Below are 25,272 nucleotides of genomic sequence, written 5' to 3'. Positions count from 1 at the left end.
TGTTTCCAGCTGATGGCAAAAAGTAATTTTGGAAGAGCATTTGGTAACGTCTGCCATTTGACATGTCATCAGTGTTTCTTATTTTTCACTTTTCTTTTTTTTGCCTTTTTACTTAGCCAAGCAGTTTATACCTAGTAATCCTTACTGCATCAGTTCATATCTCAGTATTTACCTGCAGGTACTTCCTTCTGACTGCAAAATGATCTGGCTTCTTTCTTCTGCCCCTCTGTCATGAACTCTGTAGGGGGCTGCATCTCCCCAGCAAGATTTTTTCCCCCCATCTTTCTTGTGACTTGGAGATTTGGCATTTGTCTCTATCTGCATTACCAAGTCCTCTTCAGGGTGCAGTTTTTGTGTTATAGGTCTGGACTTTTATGGGCTAATAAGTGATGGTGTTTACTGCTCTGGTCAGGAGGTGGCCCTGACCAGGGGATGGTGCTTCTCTCACTGACTGGCTGAAACCTGAGGCAGAAACTCTGGACCTTCATTTCTTTCAGTGCAGGAAGTCCATGCTGAACAGTAAAGCCTTCGGCGTCAGTATCCAATTCATACAGCTCAAACTCACTTAAATGTGTTTCGGTTTGTTTTATTTTATATGGACTGCAATGCCACTCCGTTTTGTTGTCCTTTTCAAAGGAACCATCACATGAAGTTTGTGTTTGGCTCACCCCTTCTTCCAATTAGGCAGTGAAAGAACTCCTACGTCTTGTCTTATGGTATTGCAAGAGTAAAACAACTGTGTTTGGTCCCTGCACTGTCTGGTGTAGCTCTGGCCTAGAGGGACTGAAATCCAGGACAACTGCAGTTTTTTATATGTTCTGTGTTTTAATATAGAGGAACGTAACGGAAATACCGTAAAACCAACATGTCTGCTTCTGTGTATTGACTTAATAATTGATTTTTGCAGTGATATCCTTTGAAATTCATATTAGAAATTATTTTTAGCCTCATCCATAAAACTACCTTTTGGAAACTAAAGTTTGACATGCAATTAGAAGGAATTTATTCACCACTGAGTAATTTTAAAATTATGAGTTACGTTTTTGATTCTCATGGCAAGGAACTCTACTTGTTTTGTGTGTCCAGAGTTGGAGAAGTTCAAGTTTAAAATATGGATAGGTAAGATATTTTAATTCCTGCTCTGCTGTTGATAAAAACATTGATAGCAGACTGTAGTTGTGATTCCCCCCCCCATAATCTGAAAGAGAGCCTGTTGAGCTGATAACTGTATGTATATACAGGCATTCGTAGAGAGATGTTTTCAGACAAATGTGCACATGTTTCTTTGTCAGCTTTTCCTCAACAGTTACATGGTTCTGCAACCCATATCCAGCCTTCCAAATTTCTTCCTTTTGACAGGATATCCCTGCAGGATGGGTCAGCTGGAGGAACGCTGCCTGCCCATGTACTCCAGCTCTGGATTTCCCCGTTTACTGCTTTCCTTGTACGATGACAGGTTATGAAAGCCAAGGCCTTGAAAAAAACACTGTTCCCTCTTTGGCAGTGTGGTACTGGGGAATTGACCCAGAAAACATGTGCCTGCTGCTGGAAATATAAAATAAGCAGAGGCAGCATGGAGGTGCTGTATGAGTTGTTTGGAATTTCATTTTGGTTGGTGCGTGGATGGGGGAACCAAAGGGAAGAGGTACAAGGATTGTGGTGTAGGATTTGGGATGCGATATCCTGATTGATACGTGCTAGTTTGAGATCTGCTTCTCTCCTCCTCAATGGCAGTTTGTCCTCCCTCCTGTGTTACATCCAGCGTTTGGCTACAGATAAATATAAGAATATTTTAGTGGAGAGCAGGAGTGCCCCTGTCACCAACAGCCTGCTTTTAGATCAGCTTAAGTGATGCATGAAACCATAACCCTAAGTTTTAGCATCCCTGGAAGCTTTCCTTCCAAAGGTGTTCATGTAAATGAATGAATTAATGGGGGGAGAAAATCCCCAGCTGCAAGCAACAACTGTAAACAAGTGGAGTTTAAGCTTGTTGATTTCTGAAAGGCTGTTCTGTTATCAGTGGGGATGGCTAGTTTGAACAGATGGAGAGGACTTGATAAAAGCTAAGGAGACTCATAAAAGAGAGGTGCAAACAATGAAGAAATAGGGCACATTCTGGTCCCTCTTAAATTTATCCATGAATATTTGGGAATTGGTATATGCTCAGTGACAGGACATAATTGGGCTAATGTTAATTTGACCCAAAGAGCAAAGCTTGTGTGTTGGGGAAGTTCTTTAAAGATGGATTATTTGTATTCACATTTCAGCGAGGTGAGTGTTTTCTACTGATACACTTCAGTAATGTGAGGTTTGTGTTATCTAGAGATCCAGGAGATCCAGTGTAGGAGTTACTGGGGGTTTCATGTCTGATCTGCAGGATGTTGTAGATCTCTTGTTTTTACATTTCACTGATACCATTGCTAGCAAAGGAAGAGCATTTTTGTATGTGTTATTTTTGTGGGATTTCCTCCCCCCCTGTTTTTTTTCTGATCTTGCAAGTGGTGTTTCATTCAACCCTTTAAAGGATGGCTTTTGGGAGTTAAACTTTATGCCTTGTTTTTTGTTCGTCACTCCAATATTGAGCAGATGTTTCTAAGAGTTATTGTCGCTTCTCAGTTATCTCTGACAGAAATAGAGTCTGCTCTACATCAGAGAGTTTAGACTAATGCACATTGATCTTGGCAGGGAGAACACAGGCTCCTTGAGCTCACTAGGCAGTACAGGCCTGCAAATTGTTGTATTAACAAGCCAATTAATTAATAAGCAGGAAATTGATGTAAACCCCGAGGCAGTATGTACTGATACTATATTCTTAGGTTTTGAAATATAGATGTTGCTTTAATACATAACATGAAGCACTCTCCGTGCCGTTAAGGTCCAAGTGGGGAAAAGCTTTTAATATTTCTTTTCAAACCAAACTCCCTTTGACAGTTGTCACTGCCAAAAATCGCTCTCCCTGTGCTTTTTCTCCTCTCCCTGCTTTGCATGTTTTTCCAAGGAAGCAAGTGGAGGAGATAAGATCGTTTACCTGTTAAGTGGAGTGGTGTAATGGGCTGTTTCTCTGCAGTTCAACTACTTGCTGCCGTTTAATAGACTCATAGAGGTTTAATTTTGGTGCTTTACAGATGCAGCACAGGCAGCTGTACAGGCAGCTGCACAGAAGTGTCCAGGTGTGCCGGGGGGCTGAGTGTGTTTAGATCAGTTGCCCTTTGGGAACCAGAGTCCATCCCATGCTGCAGCTGGGACAGACAGAGGGGTTTCTTTCTGGGCTTGAGACATAACAATATTTGGGTGGGAGAAAGCACAAAATACCAGATTTGGGTTTGAGTTCATTTATGTTTCTCATCAGTGACTTTGTACACCCCAGGAATTTGCTGGATTGATCTAATCTGCTTTTCATTCAGTAGCTCAAAGCCTCCTCTGTGCTATTCATTTCTTGATAGGCACTGCACATCTGTAAGAAGTAAAACTCAAGTTGTGCTGCACCTTGAATTAAGATATTTCTCTGTAAACAGCTCATATGCCTCAGGAAACTTTGATCCTCAGCTTTAATGAGGCAAATGTAAATCTCACGTGCTTGAGAAATAAATCACCTGAGTTTATGAATGAGGTTCATTTCTACAGTCTTGTTAACTTGGTTTGAAAGAATTATTTAAAGTTGTGACATTAGCTTTTAGACTGTAGAGGTTGTTATATACCTGTCCAAAGGAAATAAACTTTTGTTTGCAGTTGGCTGGCTTTTTCAGTGTTTTAACCTGTTATCCCAAAATCTTGTATGCCCAATTTAGTCAATTACTTTTCTAAGGAATAAGGTATAATTTTTCTCCGGGAAAGAGTGATGTTCAAATGATTACTTCCGTATTTTTTCTTTCTGAAACCCAACCAAAGTGGCAAGGCAGGAGGAGAGGACTAAGAGTCACCAGCGTGTTGCAACTGCATCTCTAACATCACCTTGCCATCAAACAGTGTTTGCAAGATGGGTTTGGCATTTTTTTTTTCCCTGGAAGATTTAATGTGGAAAGCCACACTCTTGGCACATGCGTCTCTCCAGGCTGACTCTGCCTTCAAAGCACTGCAGAAATGCCACATTCAAAAAGACTTTTTTTCCACCTGGCAGGATATTACTTGCTGTGCTTCCTCCCTTTCTCCGTGGTTGTGGTGGTAAATCACAAAATCTAAATCAAAGGCAGGTTTTGATGCAAGGAAGTGCCCAGTGGTGTGCGAGGGGCTTTGGTGTCTCCCTGAGGTTAGGTGGGCAACATTCATCCGATGTCTTCCCGTCTGCATCCATCCAGCCCCGTGTCTGCTGCTTCCCACTCGTGCCTATGAATTACTTATTAGCCTGCTCTGTGGAACAGAGCATTGCACTGGCCTGGCTTAAAAAGAAGCATTGCAAAGAAAAAAGCCCCTGAGAGCAAGTAGTGTTGAGGTGAGGAGGAGGAAAAAACCCCCTGGCCTGCAGGTGTGCAGAGAGCTAGCTCCTCTGGCATTGCAGTCTGAAGGTGGGCTGGGGTTTCCCCATCTTCCTTCCCAGGCTGTACCTAAAGCAGCGAGACAGGGAAGAGTCATCCTAAATAACTGGGGTTTGAGACTGAAGGTCAGCAGTAGGTGTTGGACCACAGCAGAAACATCTTAAATACAAAGTGGCTTTAAGCATTAATTTTGGAGCCAGCCTAGATGAAAAAGAAGCCAAATTTCTTACTCTGCTGAAATGACGGGGGAACCACCTTGCAGTTAACACCGGTGATAAATGTCGGACTGGTTTGTATTAAAAATGCTTTAATCTGATTTGGCCCCATTAATTTTTAAACTAGCAGAGGAGGTCATTAAATCACAAGTCCCTTTTTTGTTATAAATGCTTGCACCCCCGTGTTCCCTCTGCTTCCACAGACTCTGCTTCTAATTAAAGTGGCAGTGTGGTTCGTGGCTTGTCAAGCAGATTAATGTGTTTTTCAAATCTGGGTTTTTCTTTTTTCCCCCCCTTCCCCTATATTACTTGTCTTCCTAGTGGTTTTTTTGGGAAGGGCGTTGCTACTGCACCTGTATACAAAGCCTACAAAAAGGTTTTGGCTCTTACTGTGCAGGCTTGGATGAAGCATCTAAGAGCCGAGGGTGGGGAGGCGAGGAGCTCAAGAGAAATCTGCTCGTCACAGAATGACACATTCAGTCTCGTTTTCCCTTGCATTTGATGAATTTGAGTGACGCGTGTTCTTTTTCTGATGGCGTGGATGTGTCGTATTCCAAAGTTTCGAAACCTGCAGTCCCTCCTGGTTGTGTCCTCCCTTGGACGGGACCATCCGTGCTTGCCTTCTCGTGGCTGAACTCGAAAGTGGCAGGTCACATCCCATCAGTGATGCGGAATTTGCTGTACCAGGGGCTGAGCTGAACTGGCACCTCGCCAGCAGCCTGAGGGTTGCACTTAATTTGCATATAAATTTACATAGGAGTTTAATTGGAGATAAATGCACATGTTTTTTATTTATAGAGCTCTGCAAGTGTATACACAGATTTACTTTAAAAAAAAAATTAAGCAAAAAAACAACACACCAAGCTCGCCTGCTTTAAAGCTGAGTGGGATTAAGGTTATAAATGGGGGAGGCTCGGACCCCATCGCATCAACAAGCCCCTGACAGCTTGTCGCCCCTTTGGCCAGGGGCTGTTCATCTGTGAGATTCCTGCCAGCCTGTAGCCCCATCTCCACAGTGTGCCTTCCTCCATCGCAGCTTCCACTGAAAAGGCATGGAGGGACTGTCTGCCATAAAGCACGCTTGTTTCAGTAAGGCTCTGGAGTGTGCCCCACTCTCCTTATCTGCAGGCAGCCTGTGCTGTTGCTGGATTCTGTGGACATGCAGTTACAAGCTGTAGCCCAGAAACCAAATAAGTGTCTTCCTTCCTCTCTTATGTGATATACAGCCCCAGTAGGCTCCACGGGCAGCTTGCTGGAAGATAAAATTAATTTTTGAGTAATGCACGTTGGAAGGAATAATCTGAACGAGACATGCACGTTACTGGATTATAAATTAACAGTAACTACTGAAGAAAAAAAGACGTGGGCATCACCCAGCCCGGCTCTCACAAACCTTTCCGTGTTCTGTTACAGCGTGACGATAGTCAGGCAGAAATAAAATAAAACAGCACAGAACAGAATGAAATATAATTATGAAACTTCTCTGTTGTTTTTACAGAATTCGGTGGTCTGACGTCAGCTCTAAAACTGTTTAATTTTGCTCATCTCAGAATACTGACGGAATAAAAAGCTGTCCGGAAATGAATCATGCAATGAATAGAGGGGTAGATTTTTTTTTGATTTGTTTTTTAAAGTAGTTGGGGAGGTGGAATTTAAGAGATTGAGATGAAAAGGTAAAATGCTTGCAAAGTGTAGGCAGGTGGATTTAATGAAGGAATGCGTAAGCCACTTGCGTATGGGTAGAAATTAAATGGCAGAAGTGTGCAACATAATAAGCAGTAGAGAAGTAAATGGAGCGCTGCTGTCTTTAACCTTGCTGTGAATAGGTCTTCCTGCTTCTCTCACGGCTTCAGCAAGACTTCTGACATGATCCTTTAACCAGGGCAGGGGCAAATGCCACGCATGGAGGCATTTAAGTTGAAATGAAAAGGCCGTGTTTGAAATGGTTAAAGGGAATTCTGTTTTTGCAGTGAATAATTAAACTGGGAACTGATTGCCTTCTGTGCTGGAACATCCGTGTCTCTTTACAAATCAGCCTTCATCCCCTGCAATGCATTGTTCATTAAAATAGACAAACAAAAGCTCATAAGGCATGTTAAGCCATTTTTTCTAAATCAGGTTCCCTGTTTTGTTGGGGTTTTGCAGGTTTTTTAAAGCTCTGTTCTTGGATTTTGTGCTGTCTAAAATGGCTGTGATAACTCTGTGATCTTGTGCACTGAGCTGTTAATGGGCAGCAGAAGCTCTCAGTGAGAAATTTAGTATGGCTGAGAGTGTGCAGAGGAAAAGGAGGAAGATGAAAACGAGTCTGAAAATGCAGGTCTACTTAATGCTTAAATGCATAGATTAGAATCTAAGTAATATGAAGGCTTTGACAGTGAAGCACGCCTTTAAATTTTTTTTGAGTTTATGTTTATGGATTTATCAAGTAAATTACCTTAATCTTCATCAGATCACTCTGAAAAATGTTCACTCTCAGACAATCCACATATGCATCTGTAATAAGGACATGCAGATCAGTAACAGTATCAACTCTTAGGCTAAACAGAATTTAATTTACCAGATCAGAGGTAAAAAGAAAGAACAAAGCTACAGCACAAAAACCGATTTAGGCTGATCTTGCCACTCCTTTCAGGTTTCTGATGCAGGACTGATGTGCCTGTGTGGGTTAGAGCAATGCACAATGTCTGATAGCACAGTATAGGGTAGAACCTGCAGAAATCTAATGAGCAAAAACTAAACAAAGCCTTGCCTTCAGGAGAATTTTTATAAGTATAATGAAAGTTCCAGCAGCAGCGTTATGAAATATTTCTCTCTGTCATCATGGCTAGTTTGACTCATGTTTGGCTACAGATACCTCCCTCCCTTGCACTCTTACTTTTCTTTTAAAATCTGTGAAGTACTTTCCCCAGCCCCTTTTTCTGTCAACTTTGAGGGGGGAGCAGGAAGACTTGTTATTTCTAAAGCCACCACTCTGTGTAACCTAATTTAGGAGCACAAAAATTTGCTCTCTGTTGCGTAGCTGGCTGGGGTGCCGAGGAGCTACACAGAGCGAGCCGGGTGAGGAGGGACCAGAGGGCTGGGGGCTGCTCTGGCTCTCCTGAAGCTGAGACTGGGCTGCCTGCTCGCTCCTTTACACGTCTCCAGATGCTAGCCTGGAAATGCAGGATTGCTGGGCAGTGCCCACGTACTCTGTGTGTGTGGTGTGCCATCCCATCTGAGTACAGGTGAGGGATGGCAAGACGCTTGGAAAAAGGATGACCTGTCCTCCTTCTTTGGGATAAGCAGAGGCAAACAATTCCTTTTGGTGAGCCATCTCTCTCTGTGTCTCGATAGATGCCTTCTGTAGGCAGTCGGGGATGGCTGCCTGCCATTCGCCTGCTTGAATTACGATAGAACGGATTTCTTTTTTTTTTTCTTTCTTTAAGATCCCAGATCATCTGAACGCATCATCCAAGATGCTGTATGGTTTTGATTTTCAAAGGTGTTTCTTCTTTGGCTTGTGCAGTGCTGTGGTTTGCTGGCACTGTGAGATGCCCCCGTGCTGTCAGGGCTGGTTTTGTTCTGCTCTGTGAAATATTGACATTCCTGATGCTGGCTTTTGCTGGTGTTAGCACGCATAGAAAAAAATGCCTGATTAAAGGTTTGCCACATGTTGCTCATCTGCGTGAGTTTTCTTTGTTCTGTGACTTTGGGCAATCCTGTGTATCTGGCAGTATTTCTAGTGTGTGAGAATGAGGTCTGTCTGTCTTTCTTGATTCTCTTGGAAATGTGTGTGGTTTCTTTAATGTAGTAATTTTATTGAACAATTTTAAATGCAGTTCATACGTGTATATTATATATGTATACTTGTTAAAAAGAAAAAAAAAAAATAGTAATTCGTTCCAGAAGGGGAAAGAAATAGGAAGAACACATTCAAACCTAAAAGAGCATTTTCCCAAGGGATTTTCATAGCTGTTGAAATAATTCTTTCTTTGTGTTTTCCCTCTGTGTAACATACATTGCCTTCTTTCTTTTAACTCCAAAATGTAAATTGCTGCCATTATGTTCTGTATTCCATAAGATTCTTGAAACGTTTTTCTCAACTTAAATGCTAAGAGCCCCATAGCCTCTAAAGCCTACCAGAAATTGTGACTATTTTCCCCAACTTTTTTAGGCATTTTTTTCAGATGCAGTCATTTTTTGGCTTTATTTGATCTAAGTACATTTTAGCAACATTAACCATGTAGTGAATTTCCCATCACAGAAGCTTACTGAGAATGGATAAATTTGATAATAATTTTTAAAATTACCTATAGTTGCTCCCTGTTACTTGGTGACTTCAGAAGTTGCCTGTTAAAGTTCTTCAGTCTTTTAACCTCTTCAGGCAGAAGTTTTGGTCTTGAAAATTTGTAAAATTCTGCAAAGAACTATTCATCAATCAGTGTTTTGGAAGAAAGATGTAAAGGATCATTCCAATCTGGTATTTTGTCTGTTGGAAAAAAAAAATCCCAAGCCTATGTGCAAAAAAATAAATATTTCTAAGCTTTTCCAGACCTGAGCATCATGTTGCAGCTCTGAGGAAAGTACAGCTGGAGTGATAAGAGAAGCAGCTGTGCTGAAAGGAAAATGAAGTGGAACAGTTCAGCTTCATTAATCAGGGTGAAAGGGTTTTTTTGGACTTGAAAGACACAGTTGACCACTTTCAGGTTGAGTGAAAAGTAGTCATCTACTGAGTATGTCTCTTTGGGAATGGAAAAATAATCTTAAGTATATTTGTCACAGGCAGATGCAATGATGTGAATATTTGAAACAAGTTTTTGTAGAAAACAAAAAAAACACCCCACAAAACTAAAAGTGTAAAAAAATATGTGTGATCCTATGGGGTCCCTTTCAGCTGGATATATTTTATAATTCTGTGATCCCCAAGGTTTTTCTAGTAATAAATTGATTCTATTTGTCCTGCTTGTTTCATGGGCTGCTAAGTAAAGCTAACCCTGTCAGAGAGGGTACATACTGTGGCGCCCCAAATGAGTAACCTTTCTGGTTGGCTGGATCTGGCTGGGGGCCGTAAGCTGTGAATAATTAGATTGTAATAAAAATCTATTTATCACCTTTTCTCTTTCCAACAGATTTAGGCAGTGATGTTAGGTAGATTATTTTGTTCCTTCTGGTGTCAAAAATACAATGTGTCAGTTGCAAATACTGCAGGCTTTTTAAAATGCTCCCTCCATGCAATGATAAGATTTATTTTATTAACAAAAAAATTTAATGTATTTTCTGTTTTACAAATTAGTTATAAAAGCATTTGTAAAAATCAAGACTAACAGTCTTTTCAGAGGAAATATGTTCTATATTGGGATTTTCCCCAGTACATGCTGTGATCTGGCTTGAGGGACAGATAAACATCCATGTGAGAGTCCCAGCTTCCTGGCTGTAACTCAGAGTAGTGCCACTGCTTCCCAGCCTGCCTGTTGGGATCTCTGATGCTCCTGTCCTACACAGTTACACAGTGACCCCCCGCCCTGCCAACAGAAACATTTTGAGTGGAGCTTCCCAGGGACCTTCTTGTGGCATCACGCTGTTGCACAAAGCTCCCAGTGGAAGGTAAAGACATTTTAGGACTGATTTGTACTCTTTCTAATAAAGCAGTGTCTGGAGTTACTGAAGCCTTAGGGGAAATTCAGAATACTTCTGGAAGAGCCAGACTGATTCCAGATGTCTTTCCTTTTAACCCAGAACTCTAGCTGACCATACTTTTCTGGTTACTGCCTTATAATAAACTACCTAATTTGGTGGATTTGTGAAGAAAGGCCTTGAGATGAAATGTATCCTTTTTAGTAATACTTATCTATTTCCAGGAAATAGTCTGATGTAAAGGCCAGACTTAAATTAGAGAAAAAAGTAAGAAGAATAAAGTTGTCTTAGAAATAAAGCGGCATTCTGGCACCAATTTGCTTTAGAAGTGTAGTTTTGGACAAAGTTTCTAAGACTTGGCTTGTGAGACCTAAGAGTATCTCCTGTGGAACAGCTGAATGAGAGGAAGGATACCATAAAGGGAAGTTAGGCCTGAGAAGAAAATGCCAACACTTCTTTTTTTCCCCATGCAGTTCTGGATCAGCTAAACAAAGGGGAAAAACATGCAAGGGACTCCAAAAAGCACTTTCCAACTTCCAGCTCTGGTTTTAATCTTGTGCATCCTTCTGTATTTCCTTGCCAACACCTAGAGGCCTTGTGAGTGCTAAAGCGCACGGGATTTCCAGTGGCAGCAATCATATGTAATGAAGTTCACTTGATGAAATCTCACCGGCCAAGGCAAAAAAAGCTTTAACAGCTTCTCCTGAGCTGAACTCCTCCCTGCCTCTCTTGCTTCCCATGCAGACCTAGGGAAATGCTGCTCTGGGCTGTGAACACCGTACAGCCATATGATAGACATCCTCAGGGATCATTAAGGTGCAGTGTGTCACAATCAGTGTGCTGTCCTGGATAGGTGTGCAGATTCCTTGGAGCTGCCTGGCTGAGGAGAGAGCTGGCCAGGCTGCCTTCTGCAACAACTTCTGAATGCAGCATTTGTAACGGGCTGTTTCCTGACAGTTTGGATACTGGGCAGATAAAATGCATTTGATATCATCTTAATTAATTGCTGCTTTTTAAATTTTTTTAAAGTCAGCTTTATTGTTTCTAAATAGCAAGTGTATAGTAAGAGGAGTATGATTTTTTAACTTTCCCTTCTCATCAGCCTGACTTCCTGCTGAACTACTTAAATATAACCACTGTATCTGCTTCCCCTGACTTCGTGGCAATATTATATATGTTTCTCAGTAAAATGTCCAACAGGTGAAAATCTCTTTGACATCTGCCTTTGACTTCCAAAGAATCTATCATCTTATACTGTGTATTTTTTGGAAGTATATGCCTTCGATTTTAGAAAAGTGAAAAACATCTCCTCCCGCCCCCAGCCATTAAGGTGATTAATGTGTGTGTGGTGCTTGGTGTGTCTGTGAGTTCTTTAATTTTACACCAGGTGTAAGGATTTGCAGATGAAGCGTACCAACACAAAATTAAGTGCTCTCTACTTTATGGACTTCTGTTTTTATCTGTCTGTTCTAGCAGTGCCAATGATCATTTAGCAGTAAGATAGTAGAGGACTGTCATAACCACACTGCAGAATCCCTAAAGAGATTCTCAACTTCCCTCCTCAAAGGCTTCTCCTTTGTTCTTAACCACACTGTTTCCACAGAAAGAAATCTCTTTGCATTGCTATTCACGGGAGCAGGAACATTAATCAGATTTGCAGATATGTGTCTACCTCCATAATTTTTCTTGCCACTCCTGTGGCTCCAGCTCCCCTCTTGCATACCTTGGTGCATCTTGAGCATCTCTCTAGCCCATCTGGTTTTCATGTGCTTGTGAGAAGCAGCGTTCATGCTGCAGCCATTGTACCAGGGCTGGAGTGTCCCCAGTCTGCATGGAACCACAGTTCCAAGCAAGCCCTAGATGGGATCATAAAGAACATTTTCCCAAACAGGAGGTGGATTACAGGGGCTGATTTACAATAATGTTTACATGAGGGGTTGGGCTGTTGTGCCTGCATTTCCAGACTTGGTTGCATTTGTAGTGATGTGTGTCTGTGTAGTAACAAGAAGGTGCAATTTCAGCTCAGGTGGGTGTTGCCCGCTCTAGCTTCAGCCTACCAGCAGAGTTGTAAATATGTGAAAGAAAATTCATGAGGATGCAGCAGCAGGGGTTTGAGCCTGGGTAGACAAATGGAATGTGAGTCTTCTGGGCATGCTGAAAACATGTCATGGTGCTTTGGTTGCTAAAGCTGAAGCTCATGTGGTCACGTCCTTAATGCCACTTCTACTTAAATTTGTTAAAAACCTTTACAAAACCAGACAGACATAGTGAGGATCAATTTCAAAGGTTCTTTTGGTTAGGAGCCTGAGACACTAGTTGTTGGTTGCTTACAGTAAGAGAATTTTTCCATGCATCTGGGTCTGAAGGGAGCTCATTCTGTATAATCGTCTGTATCAAGAGGAGAAATTTACTCAGCTCTCAGCCCCTGCATGGATGTAAGACTCAGTCCTTAGGCTAGATTGTAATGATGGTCTGCATTTTCTTACAAGACAAATACTTTCCAACATGGAAGGAAAAAAAGGTTTGTTACGAACTTCTCTAAGTTCTGTCAGAAGTAGCAGCATGAAATCAGTTTTAGTACTTCCTTGCTAAAAAAAAAAACAACAACCAAACAATGAAGCCCCTGACTTGCTGTTTGGGATCAGCTGAAACAAATGGTTGAGGACTGGAGACAGAAGGAAAGGAGATCTTGGAACAGGTTATATATTACTTCTTCTCTCTGGCCTTGATAGATGCCATCATTTCCCCAGATTTTTTACTTCTCTCTCCAATCACGCTAACCAGTTGATTCCTGATCTTGCTATCCAGCTATCAGTACTGTCCAAGGCTGTTAATGCCTAAGCTGTGCTGTCTACCTGTAACGCTGAATTGAGGGGTGGGGGGGAGGGAGGGGAAAGGCATTTTAAAAATTAATTGAACAATTTTATTCTTAGTAAAAGGATTGGGAAGAGAATTCTGATTTACAGAAATAAAACCTTACATTTCAGCTAGACATGGTGGTTCTTGATTTAAATTCTCATGAAATAATTTAAAAAATCTTTTTTTGTATACTTATGGTGTACCTTTGAAAACAGTAAGCTTTTACAGAATGGAAAAGAGTATTTTTAGGTATCTGGCTCTTTGCTTGCTTGAGTTTTTAGTAAATCGTTTGTGGTGAATTTGCAGTGTTTGTTGTTGAATGTCAAATTGCTAGTACGACTGCTTGAGATGTGCCTCCCCACATTTCCAGTGTTGCGGAAATGAAATCTGTTTGGACCTGTCATAACTGAAAGATGAATCCTGGTTTTGTTACAAAGGCCTTCAGAATTTCCCTAGTGCCTATGGGAAGTGAAAATTTATTGAATTGTGATAGGGGCTGGAAAGCAGGTAATGAGCTCTGCACACCAATTCTGATGTCACTTGTCAGTCTTCTAATAAGTGCACTGAAAGCAACCCCATGTATTGTCCCTTTTGGAGACCACAATTTGATGAAAACCATTTATTTTATATTTCCTTCTAGAAGGTCGTTTTCATCTGTGCCGCACACACGTTGTTCAGTTTTGTGTTACTTGACTTTCTTAGATAATCCTGCCCAGAAATTGTCTTGTCACAACAGCTCTGAAGCATTAAAAAAAGTTATGAAAAGTAATATGAGTGTAATAGTTGACAGCATGGACATCAGTTCCCTTATGTATATTATTTATGAACTCCACCATACAGATGTCCCGGTATTTTTATTTCATTTTCCACTTCATCCAGATTCAAGAATAAGAGGCCCTTCTCAATAACTGACCAGTTTCTTTGGCCTCAGCACTGTGATGCATTTTAAAGTGGATATCATTGTAGTTGTGGATTTTTTTCTGTGTTCAGTTTATTGAGGGCTATCCAAGCATGTGACCTTTTAGATGGACTAAGATGCCTCTAATACTAGCACTTTGTCTATAAAGGTGAGTCAGATCACATGGAACATGCAGGAAACATTTGAGAAAGGAGCACTGGTTTTTAAGCACTTAATTTGTAGGATTAGGTCACCTTACTCATAATTTAGGGTAGTATTTTAAACGTTGTATTCTCTCCTGTTGAGAAGGAAAAGAAAGTTGGACTTTACACAAGCTGAAAGTTAAAAAGGACCAGCCATGAATTGCATTTAGACAAGTATACACCAAAAAGAAGATTAAGTTATTGGAAATTTGTGGCCTCCATTCATAAAATTGTAAGATCTCTGACTTGGTTTGCAGATATTTGCAAGAGTACACTGTTGCAGGTATTGTTTGCAGTTGTGCTATTGGATTATTTTGAGCTAGACCAAGAGTCTGTTCTGCAGGGGCAAGATAATGCTGAGATCAGATGAACTGATGTAATGTCATTGGTTCTGTGAGCTTTCTAGGAATTGCACGCTTTTCCTCCCTTCCCTCCTCCTTCCTAGAGGTGTAATGCTGGTAGATGCCTGCCAAGCCTTTGGAAGAGAATCTGGGAAAATTGTGACAAAAGTGTAAGCTGCTTCAGAGACTTGAATGTTGTTTTCAGTGGAGACTGGAAGTACATGAGCAAAAATCCAGTGTGCTCTGTTAGCAAGGGGGAAAGCTGGTGAAGAGCCTGAGGAGCTGACAGCCAGTGTGAGGTTTTGGACCACGCTGAATGCATGGACCAGCAAGGCAAGGATACCATGAAGGGAAGAGGGCATCATGCTTGGGGAGTAGAGTAGTATGTTGCCATCACCCTTCTACCCTTCACCAGCCGGTTTGTAATTATCAGCAGATGTCCAGGAAATTGCACAAAGGAATAGGATTCACAAAGGTAACTGCTGCTGCAAGTGGTGTAGCTGAACTGAGGAGTGGGAGGAAAGCTGGTGGCCCTTCTTGGCCACTGGGTGCTGTGTGCTGGCCAGCAGCGAGCTCAGTGCGAGGAAGCTGAGCACAGGAGTCCACACGCAGTCAGATCTCATTAATTCAGCTACTCACAAAGCAACTTGTTTGATTTACTCAGATTTATGTCTGTGAACACAGTGAGTAAGCTGAATGTTTTACTTATGTTTCACTTGATGTGGCAGCTGGGGAAGCTCTTCTGAGACCATCATCCTGCCTTTTCCCTGCTAGTGAATGGGAGAGTCCCCCGTGTTTCCAGAGCAGCGCCCAAACCTGATTCTGATAAATGAGTAATTAAACAGCCCCATCTTTATTGCTTGATTGCAGCGGCTGGACCCTGTAAGATGCTTGGCTAAAATGGAGACGGGGTGGTTCCATTTACTAATTGATTTTGCTTTTGATCTCCCTTTATTTTCAGCTATGTGTAGCAATAGAGATAAGAGAGAGAGCAGGGAAAACAAAATAAAAATCAAGTGAAGCCATTTTGTCTCCTCCTTTCTGGGCTGATGTCCCCTGTACTAGTTTGGACTTCTCTGTGGGGTGGCTCTTCTGTGCATAGAGCGTGTTTTTGTGAGCCTCCCTCCCTGACAGCATGTGCCTCAGTGGGATGGGTGCCTAGCCTCTCCTTGCCCCACACGACTGGGCTTGGGAGGGGAGCAGTGTTGGGGTTTGGCTGTGGGATTGGTTTCTAGTGCTCAGACACAATGGCCTTTTTGACATGGTGGCCCTTGGGACCGTTTGCTGCAGAGTTTGTGTGGAGGCACACATTTGTTTGAGGAGTAAGCTCTGTCCCTGAGAGGTGAACTTTCACTGCCCTGGTCCTAAGGTGGTTCGGCACCTGGAGTTACTGTTCATAGCAGAAACACATTTTTTTCTCTCTCTTTCATGTAAGATAATTAACATAAATTTGAGGGGGATGAACCCATTAGAGGTGTTTGAGATGCACTGTCAAGAAAAAAATGCTGAAAACATTTTTTACACGGGTCTCTTTCTTCTCAATATCCTCTGTGTTTAATTTCTTCCCATGCTGGTCTAAGACCACTGCTGTGCCTCCAGCCTTACCATGTTCTGTACTCAATCCCAAGGACAGTTTGGTGGCCTTTTCTAGAAACCTATTTCGATGTCTGTCTTTCCTTCCCTCCCTGGCCAGGAACTCTACAGGATGAACAAACATAAGCAGTCATGCCATCTACCTCCAGCTGTGCCAGTGTCTTTCATGAATTCATCCCACTGCCTGGGTGGCCACTGATTCCCCCTGAGCTTGGCCCCTTTGCCCCGCACCCAGTGTCCGGGGTCCTCTTGTGCAGGTGCCAACACCTGCAGGCGCAGCAGACGGGTCTCTCTCGCTGAGCATCTCCTCCTCACAGTAATTAACGTTTCCAGGATCTTAAAACTGTTTCCTGAATTAAAATAAAATTTACTATGGAACCAGGTCATGGTGCCATCTGCATCATAGATGGTGCTGCATCCTTGAGTGCTTATCCTGGGCCAGCCATGTGTCTAGTAAGGCATGTCTGCAGTGCAAAGAAAAGGCCTAATTTCAGCGCAAGCAGACAAGCATGCATTGCTTCCTGGAAATTCCACGTAAAAACAATTTATTTGTGGGTGAAATTGGACATGGCATTCGGCAGTGGCGTACTGTATGCAACTTTGCAATGTTAAATACTTTGAGGTCTAGGAGTGCTTCATTTTTTAGGTTTAGTTCTGCACACCCAAGACATATGCTGGGGATTTCCCAGCGCTGTGCTGGCCTTTCATCCAGCCTTGCTTTCCTGCTTCCCAATTCTTTTGTCCTATTAACTGTATTTTTCAAATTAGCATTTCATGTTTTTTACCTGACTGAGGCAATATCTATTATTTTTGTACCAGTAACTTTGTTGTTTGTTTGTTTTTCTCCTACTGCCCTTCTCAGTCCTTCTGGAGATGAATTTTGAGCTTTTTGTTTTTTCTGTCCATTTTCCCAGTTCCAGTTTTCAGCTCAGAACCTATTCTGCAGCAGGAATAAGAGGGTTTATTATAGGAAGTATGAGAGCTTTTATGAGAATCTTACCAGATTGCCATCCCTGGCGAGTGTTACAGGCCAGAAACGCAGAGAAAAGGTGCAAATGGAATGATTGCTTTCAAACTTTGTGATTTATGTCTTTTTTATGCTCCTTTTCATTGCCTTGGTCTTGTGTGTATTTTCGGTTGTGAATCCGAATTTTTATCCAATGACGTTTGCTGTAAACTGCACTAGATTGTTTAACTGTTAAGTAATTTTCACAGCATTTTGATTTACTGCCTTTTGAATTTACATTTCAAAACATTTCCAGTCCGTAAATCTCTTTCTACCTTCTCATACTTCTGGCACCATACTTTTTTGGTGAGGTAGCTGGAGCAAAAGGATCTCTAACCTGAGAAGTAAATATTTTCTCATTCCACATTTGAAATGTCCCAGCTTTATTCCTGCATGGTTTGGATTTTTCCCCCTGCTATCCAAGACTGCCTGTAGAAGGTAAACACTGGGGCAGCTAAATGAGATTACAGCATCACTTTGGTAACCTTCCTTAGTGAATGGGCAGTTGATCTGTCCATAATGCAAAGCACTTAATGTACTGAAGTGTCTAAGAAAGCAAGCTACTAGTTCACCACTCAGGGTTCAATTTCCAGATAATAACATTTATTTGAAGGGAAAAAGGAGTTAGTTCTGTGGTGGCAAAGTAGATATTGTCACTCAAAGCACCGTCTTTTTATTAGCCTCAGATTTATATGGTTAAGAAATTGTTGTATTAGTAGCATTTCTTGACTGGTAAGGTGGGAAAAAAAAAAAAAAAGACAGATGTCTGTGTACAGCATGCTTCTTGTTTATTTATCTGTAGTAGGCTGGGGCAAGTGAATTGGCCCACTGTCAGGAGGCTGTGAGTGACAGAGAGCTTCAGCTCTGCTGTCTTGAGACACAGCAGCTTGTGGGCTATACATGTACTTTTTTGTGTGTATGTCTGTCAGTCCTTTCCTGTGCATAGCAGAAGTTAGGGTAAAGGCTTGTGCAAAGTGACACATGCTGAATTTTGTTTTTCTTGAATAAACCGGTTGACAAAAAAACTGTTGCTTTCTGCTGTTTGTTTATATGTGCCTGTGAATTTCTATGGAAGCAAAACTCGTTTCTCCGGAACAGAAATGCACATATGTACTGGATGCACAGCATGGCAGTAACACATACAGAATGCTTGGAGGTACTTACTTTTTCATAGTATGATACTGTTCAGATTTGGAAACTAAAAAAAATTCTTCCAATACATCCATTTCTACTTTGTTCTTCCCAATTTCCATAACACTTTGGATTAAAAATGTCATAAATTTGGTATGAAACTAAAAGCATGTTACTAAGAAAAGAGGATATTCGTAAAAGGAAAAATATTTAATTTATGTTCTTCCCAGGCGTTTTCTTAAACCTGAAGTAAACAAGGTGAAATTGAGTGAATTTCTGTTAAGCAGACTCTGCTTTCGAGTCACGTAGGGAACAGACAATTGATGGCATATTTCCAGCTGGCAGAGCTGTCGAAAGGTAGCATGTAACTTCAACTCCATTTTTTTTCCATTTCAGCAGATGATTGTGCACGTCTAACTAAGTTCATCAGAGAGTAAATATTCCTCTGTATGTAAAATAAAGAATAAATCTGTGAGTTAGATTCAATGAGTAAACAGATTATTAGGTTTTCTTCAATACTGTGAGTGCTTTAGACACTCAGATTTTTCAAAGACGATGTGATTATCAACTTGATATCAACTGTTGGAGCTGATATGAAGTCCCATAAGTTTTCTTTCGCTTTTTAGGGATTTTTGTGGGGGAGAAGGGGAGGGACAGGATAAGGGGTTTGCACAGTATTTCTTTAAACTTGTGTGGAAACCAGGCCATTTAAATCTGTCGTCTTTTTCACTACGTTTTGGTGGCTGTTATTTTTTCCACATAAGGTAGTTTGGGACTAATAATGGTGTTTGCATTTGTTTTTGGTTGCGTGTTGATCATGTTTTGCCAAGCATTAAACTGCTTGTCTCAGTGTTGGCAGCTTCTCATGGCCTTCCCCTCTTGTAAAATAGTGGGAGGTGATAATCTGACCTGAATACATAAGTGACAAACTCTGCTTGCCTCCACGTGTAACTGGTGGCTGAAATCCTGCTTCTCCTGTTTGGTACCCCGGGACTATTTCGGTGCCTGAGGACATTGAAGCATCCTGGGAGTGCCTCAGAGAGCTAAAATGACTGCAGCAGTGCTGTGGATGTAAGGTCAGTGGGCACCAGCAGCTTCCCAGATTTTGAGCAGAGACTCTGTGTTGGGACTATATAGCTCTCAGTGTAGACTGCTGGTTGCATCATGTTTTAAGAGCAAAGTGCGTTTGTGCAATGCTTTCCCTGGAAGCATTGTTGCCTAGTGAAAACGGTTAATGTCAGCCCAAAACAAACCACGTGACTGCCTATGGTTTAGTTTGGTCACACAACAGAGACAGAAAATCATTGAATTGCTCTTTCCTGACAAGTACTCCTTCAATGGAGTTGGTGTAAATTTAGTCAGTTCACTTTGTTGAGTATCGAGAGCAGTGTGATATGTAAATAAAGCTTTATCAGACGAGATAGATTTAAAATTCCACAGTTGGTGAGGAAGCGTTAGCAGTATAATATAATACAAATATTTACACAGTAACTTCTAAGTCTTCAATAAGTGCTTAATATTAGAAATATGTGTTGTGAAAACATTGACTGATTAAGCCGTACCATTGCTGCTACATCTGTATGCAGTGACTTGCAATGGCTAGGATGCAGGAGTCATGGGGAGGAGTAGGTCACCCAGCAATGCAAAGGCATTTAAACAAGTTAAACTTTTTTTGGGGGTGGGTTTTTTTGGTTTTTTTTTTGTTTTGTTTTGGTTTTTTTTGTTTTTTGTTAAATTTAATTAATATTCAGCATGATCTACTCTCCCAAGGCAGACATAGCTCCATCCCCGCGTCCTGTGGGAGCTGCTGCTCTCAAAGGTTGTTGCATTCATGTAACTGGATGTGATCACATGCCCAGGGCATCTGAGGCTGCTCCAGTAGGAAAATCAAGCTACCAAATCTGTGCCTGCCCACAACATGGACTATAGTTACCACTAGTCTGTTCCTCCGCCTTGTATCTGTCATGGCCTTTTGATAAGGAATTGCAGTAGGCTGAAATTAAAGATGGTTAATCTTGTGCCTGCTCACAGTGTCACAGAAATGGTGGTGGGCTCTTAACAGGACTGCTTGTTTTGCAGGGAGCAGAGGCTGGTAGCTGAGGGGGTTCCCTTTTTGGGTGGATATATCTGCCTTGCCCAGTCCATCATTGCATTCAGCCTCCAGTTCCATAATTACTCATGAATGAGCTAACAAAACAGTGGACTGAATAGACTGCAAATTAAAAGTAAACAGAAACACAGCTCCTAAACTTGCTTAGATGATTTTCTGTTGCCACCTTATTTGCCAAGAGACTGCAAGAGCTGATCCACACCTAAAAATACAGGGCTGGTCTTATCTAGTCTTCATTTTTCTCTTTCCTTCTTCTGTCTCTACCCTGTTTTGCCTTTTAAGCACACAGCAAAGCTGAAAGCTGAAGTGGTTTGTTGTGTGCTTAAAGTGTGAAGTTTGGGTTGAGTTTATTGTCAGTACTGTGGATACGGTCAAATCACAGACTTGATCACAAATGGCCTTCATAACCATCACTGTGGTGTTGATAGATATGATTTAGCCATTTCCTGCAATGCTTAGGCAGAAACCTGTTTTTGATGAGCTCTGCTCTGTCTAGACCCCCGTGAAAATTTCATTCCACTAAAACCCTTCTTTTCCACAGAGAAGCAACAGACAGCTTCCATCAAGCCCACAGTCTTTTCCCTTGGGAGGGCTGAAATGATGTGGCTGGTTATGCAGGAAATCCAGCCCACATAATGAAGTGCCCCTCTTTTCCTACAGCAGGCTAATGCAAACAGCTAGCACCTGATGCTCACGATGTGTGGGAAGGTGTGTATCAGCCTGTGCTTCTGGCCACTTCCTGGGCAGCTGCAGTGCTGCCTGGCTCTGTTTTTGGGAGGGCTGGAGGTAGGCATTGCTACATGGTGCCCCCACAGAGCTGTCCCAAAATGTCAACTTTGCATTTGTTCCTGCTGCGGTTGTAGAAGGTTTTCATGTTTCAATCAGTTGTGATGGTAATGTGCAAAGCTAGATTTTACAAGAGAAAGGTGAAGTAGTAGGTGGTTTCATCAGAAGCTGGTGTTGGGGATGTTGCTGTGAATGGTTTAGCAAGCAGGTGATCTATTATGAAAGTCACCTGCAAAGGTCTTTCTCTGAGGTAAGGCTGTAACACTTGCCCATCCCTTAGCTTGATGCAAATGGGGGGTTGGAGAGTTTGCAGAAAAATGATGCAATTCTCGTACTGCTTATGATGTTTTTGCAAGGCTAAGAGCAAATAATCTTGAAATGAGCTGGCAGGTTTATGATTGGGTTTTATGAGCTTTTACAGAGTTTATAATCTGACATTGAACTTGCAGTTTAAGAGGTGAAAGGTTTAAAGGAACACAGTAGCAAAGGTGTACTACTGAATTTCTTCTGAGTGTAATTTTAACATACATCTTAGATGCTTCCTTGATATGTGGCAGGTTTGTTGAAGTATGGCCTGTGCAGTTCATGGTGAGTGTGTTACTGAGTGAAATGGACTCCATCCATGTCACAAAACACAGCCTTTGCCATTTCCATTTAAATCCCAGTCTCAGAAATACTGTACGTTGTCCACACCTGCTTCTTTTCTTTGTTGTTTTTCTGGTACCAGTAAAAATCTAAAGTCCCCTGCAGTCTTTAAACTGGAATTCTTAAATTATGGCCTTCCTCCATGGTACTTTTGGAGAAAATGAGTACTTTTTTTCCCTACTCCTTTTCTTGTGGTTCTGCATCCGCTGCTTTTGATGGATATGTGCTTCAGAGGTCCTGCCTGCAGATGTTTGCATATGTGTACAGCACAAGCCTGTTCTTACTTAACTATCTATTCCTGTTCTCCTGTGTTATCTCATATTGCTCTGCGGGGCTCAGTGAGCAGCAGGTTTGCTGCTGGCTAGCTTTTTGAGGTTTCTCTTATACACAGTACTGTATTTGTCTCCTGGTTCTTTGATTTGTAATGTTTTGCCTTTGATTGCTGCAGAAGGTATAAACAAGCCTGTCAAAAGCCTTGTTTAGCGTGCAGATTCTGTGGGGGTGGCTGGCAGCCTCAGACCCTAAAATAGATCTAGCAATGAACTGAACGGCTTAAAACCCTGGGAATTTAATTCGATCTTTCTTGTTGCCTTAAATATTTGGACTGAATGAGAATTTCTCTAACAGAACAGAAGGTGAATGTGTTGGTGTGTGACTGCAATAGAAGAAGGGTCTGGACCTGCTGTCATTGAGATGCGCCTCTGTAATCAGAGGCTGGGTGGCCACGGGTAGTGGCTTGTCTGCTGTAAGTCACCTTACCTGGGGAAGGGAGTATCCTCTGATGTTACAGCGTCCATGGGGACGGCTGTTCTGAAATGCTGCCCTGGATCCTGTTGTGGGACAGTCATTGTAGGAAACCCTAAAGCAGTCCCTTGTGGTTTTAGCATCTGTTTTATGCTGGCTTTGTGAAGGATGAAAGAAGGAGCTGCAAAATCATGCAGGGGTTCCTTTTTTCCCTCCTCTTTTTCATGTAGCACCATGCAGTTAGTAATATCATAGCTGGGGTTTTCAGTTGTGGTGGTGTGAAGGTAACAATGATTTGGCTTCAACGTGCCGCAACAGCTGCAGAATTCATTGGAGCTTAGAAGCCTGTGAGTTATAGCTGTGATGCCATTTACAGCTTTTATGGAAGAGCTCTTAAATTTGTGAAATGTGTTACTTTTTGAAGTGCATTATATTTGTAATTTGAATTCTTTAAAATCCTGTCTGAGGAGGGAAAAAAATAGCTTTGAAAATTCCCCTCTACCCTCTAAAAACACAGGGAACTCTTACCAGGCGGGGTATCAAGTCTTTTAAATTGAGTGATAGAACACATAGATAGATTTGTAAGTGCTAAAATGTCAATTAGTGCACTTAAAAGCTTAATGGTTGTCTTTGATGTACTTCTAATATCTCCAGCAAAGTTTGACTGTTGCCATTGATCAGGGAGTGGAGGAGGGATGAGGGGGTTGAATGCCAACCCAAACAGGTCTCATGGAGCTTCTGAGTGGTAAAGCAGCATTTTGGTGTTGCTCAGTTTGAAATTCTTGACTTGTTTGCTGATTAATATTTTGGAAGTCAGATGTATTTAATACTGAAGAGTGAGCTTGTAAAACCCTTAGATTGTAGGTGTCCACTGATTATATAACTTATCATTGTGCAGAAAATTTACTGCTATAACTACACTGACCTGAAAATGCATTTAAAGTAGCTTTAGAGTCTCCTCATATGTGCCCTTTAATTGGTGTAGGAGCAAAGAGTATGGGTTTAGTTTCCATCTTCCAGCTTCAATAGGTACTTCCCTCCTAGCTTTAAAGGATATTTTTCCAGTTGGGAACATAAACCAGGACAAAATGATTCTTACAGAAATCTCCTTTTTTGGGTAGTACATCAAGCAAAATCAACATGTTGCACTTTTAGTGCAATATCAGCGTGTCCGTCCTAGGAGCCTGTGTCAGTTCAACTTATTTGGTTCCCCATTAGGCTCAGTAAATTTGATTCAGTCACCTGTATCCTGAGGCTTCCCAGCAATAGGTTCACTATATTTGACTGTCATTACCCCTCCCTGTGTTAAAAGATTGACCAGATTTTTTTTTTTTCTTTAAATCTATTTTTAAACCTGATGATTGTCTGAAACACAGACATCCTGTAGACTGACATGAAAGTGGAAGAAATCAAGTTAAACATTTCTGAGCTAAGACAAGGGACTCCTTGCGTCACCCAGACCTGCCTTGGGCCATGTTTATGCAAACTTGCAGGTCCATCACAGCGCAAGTTACCTTGTGAGCAGAATTTGTCATGCCCCAGATTTGGCAATGCCACACTTTTCAGGGCTGGCCACGGTCCTCTGGCTAGCAGGGCTTTGTTGGCAGAGCTAGTCTTGTAGGCATGAGCTGCTACAGCGCCATCAAAGTGAGTCAGGTGAGCCAGAATTTCCTCTTTGGTTCCCTTACACCAGCAAAACCCATTCCTACAGGAAAGGTTTAAGTGGGGGTGAATACAGGGTCATCCAGCAGGGATATAGTGTCCTTCCGAGATTTTTCAAGGGGACCTCCATCCACAGACTTAAGCCTAGAAGGCATCATGTTCCTGATGGGCACAGCTAAATTAAACAATGTAGCTAAACTACATAGGCTTTGAGCTGGTGTACTTATTTCACAGAGGCAGCCATCTGAATTATGTATTCACAGATGCACATTTTTGCTGAGATTAGATATATATATATATAGATATATACATGTGTGCATATACACACACACTACTCCTAGAGAGCAGACAGATGAGCTGAACTTTTCCTGTGTTATGGGCAAGGCTTCAGCATCTAGGTAACACAGTCCTACGAAAGAAATAGTGTAAGCGCAGACCTCCTGTTGTACATGTGAGAACAGATGCTAAACACATCAATACTTCTTCAGCTTCTTTAAAATATTGATACCGCTGAACAATTTTTCAGATGCTCTGAGACACCAAAAAATTAGATCTCTTTAAATTCCCATCTTAATACTGAAGGCAAATTTATAACGCACCATTTTGTCTTTCTCTCTTCCCTACTACCTATACACTATTTTGGCATGCAAAAGTGGTTAGTATTTTTCAAGTTGAGGATCAGGCGTTCTGGTTGAGGGTGGAAAAAAGTCTTAATATAATTGACAATATGCAGCAGGATTGGATTAGCCATACACATCTGTAGGTCTTACTAATAGACATTTAAACTGCAGAAAATGCTTTTTATTGGACTATATTCATATGACTGCATTCTGGAGCTCAAACACCTTTATAAAAAAGGAACTGAATCAAAATTAAATTAATTAGAAAGAATATATTTGAATTTAATTATCTTGAGCTGCTGAATACTCTTTGCATACTGGGTTTTATGTGTCTATCTGAAGTGTACTTGGTGGAGGTTTTAATTAGAACTGGA

At 41.6% G+C, this 25,272-nt stretch overlaps 1 protein-coding gene across 3 annotated transcripts in view; it reads left to right on the top strand.

Moving 5' to 3' along the window:
* JARID2 (jumonji and AT-rich interaction domain containing 2) overlaps positions 1-25,272 on the top strand; it is a 209,137-nt gene that overhangs the window by 57,294 nt on the left and 126,571 nt on the right. The window contains exon 1 of one of the 3 annotated variants that reach the window (XM_088058457.1): positions 21,206-21,227. The exons of the other annotated variants lie outside the window; for them this stretch is intronic. The gene's annotated coding sequence lies outside the window, so the exon portion shown is untranslated. Of the gene's footprint in view, positions 1-21,205; positions 21,228-25,272 lie in introns of those variants that run through there. 3 annotated transcript variants of the gene reach the window in all.

The sequence above is a fragment of the Pseudopodoces humilis genome, chromosome 1 (genome assembly GCF_049639895.1).
Source record: "Pseudopodoces humilis isolate 2021_Gansu_Grassland_sample_001 chromosome 1, ASM4963989v1, whole genome shotgun sequence".
Taxonomy (NCBI): domain Eukaryota; kingdom Metazoa; phylum Chordata; class Aves; order Passeriformes; family Paridae; genus Pseudopodoces; species Pseudopodoces humilis.
This window is presented reverse-complemented; position numbering and strand designations above follow the sequence as displayed.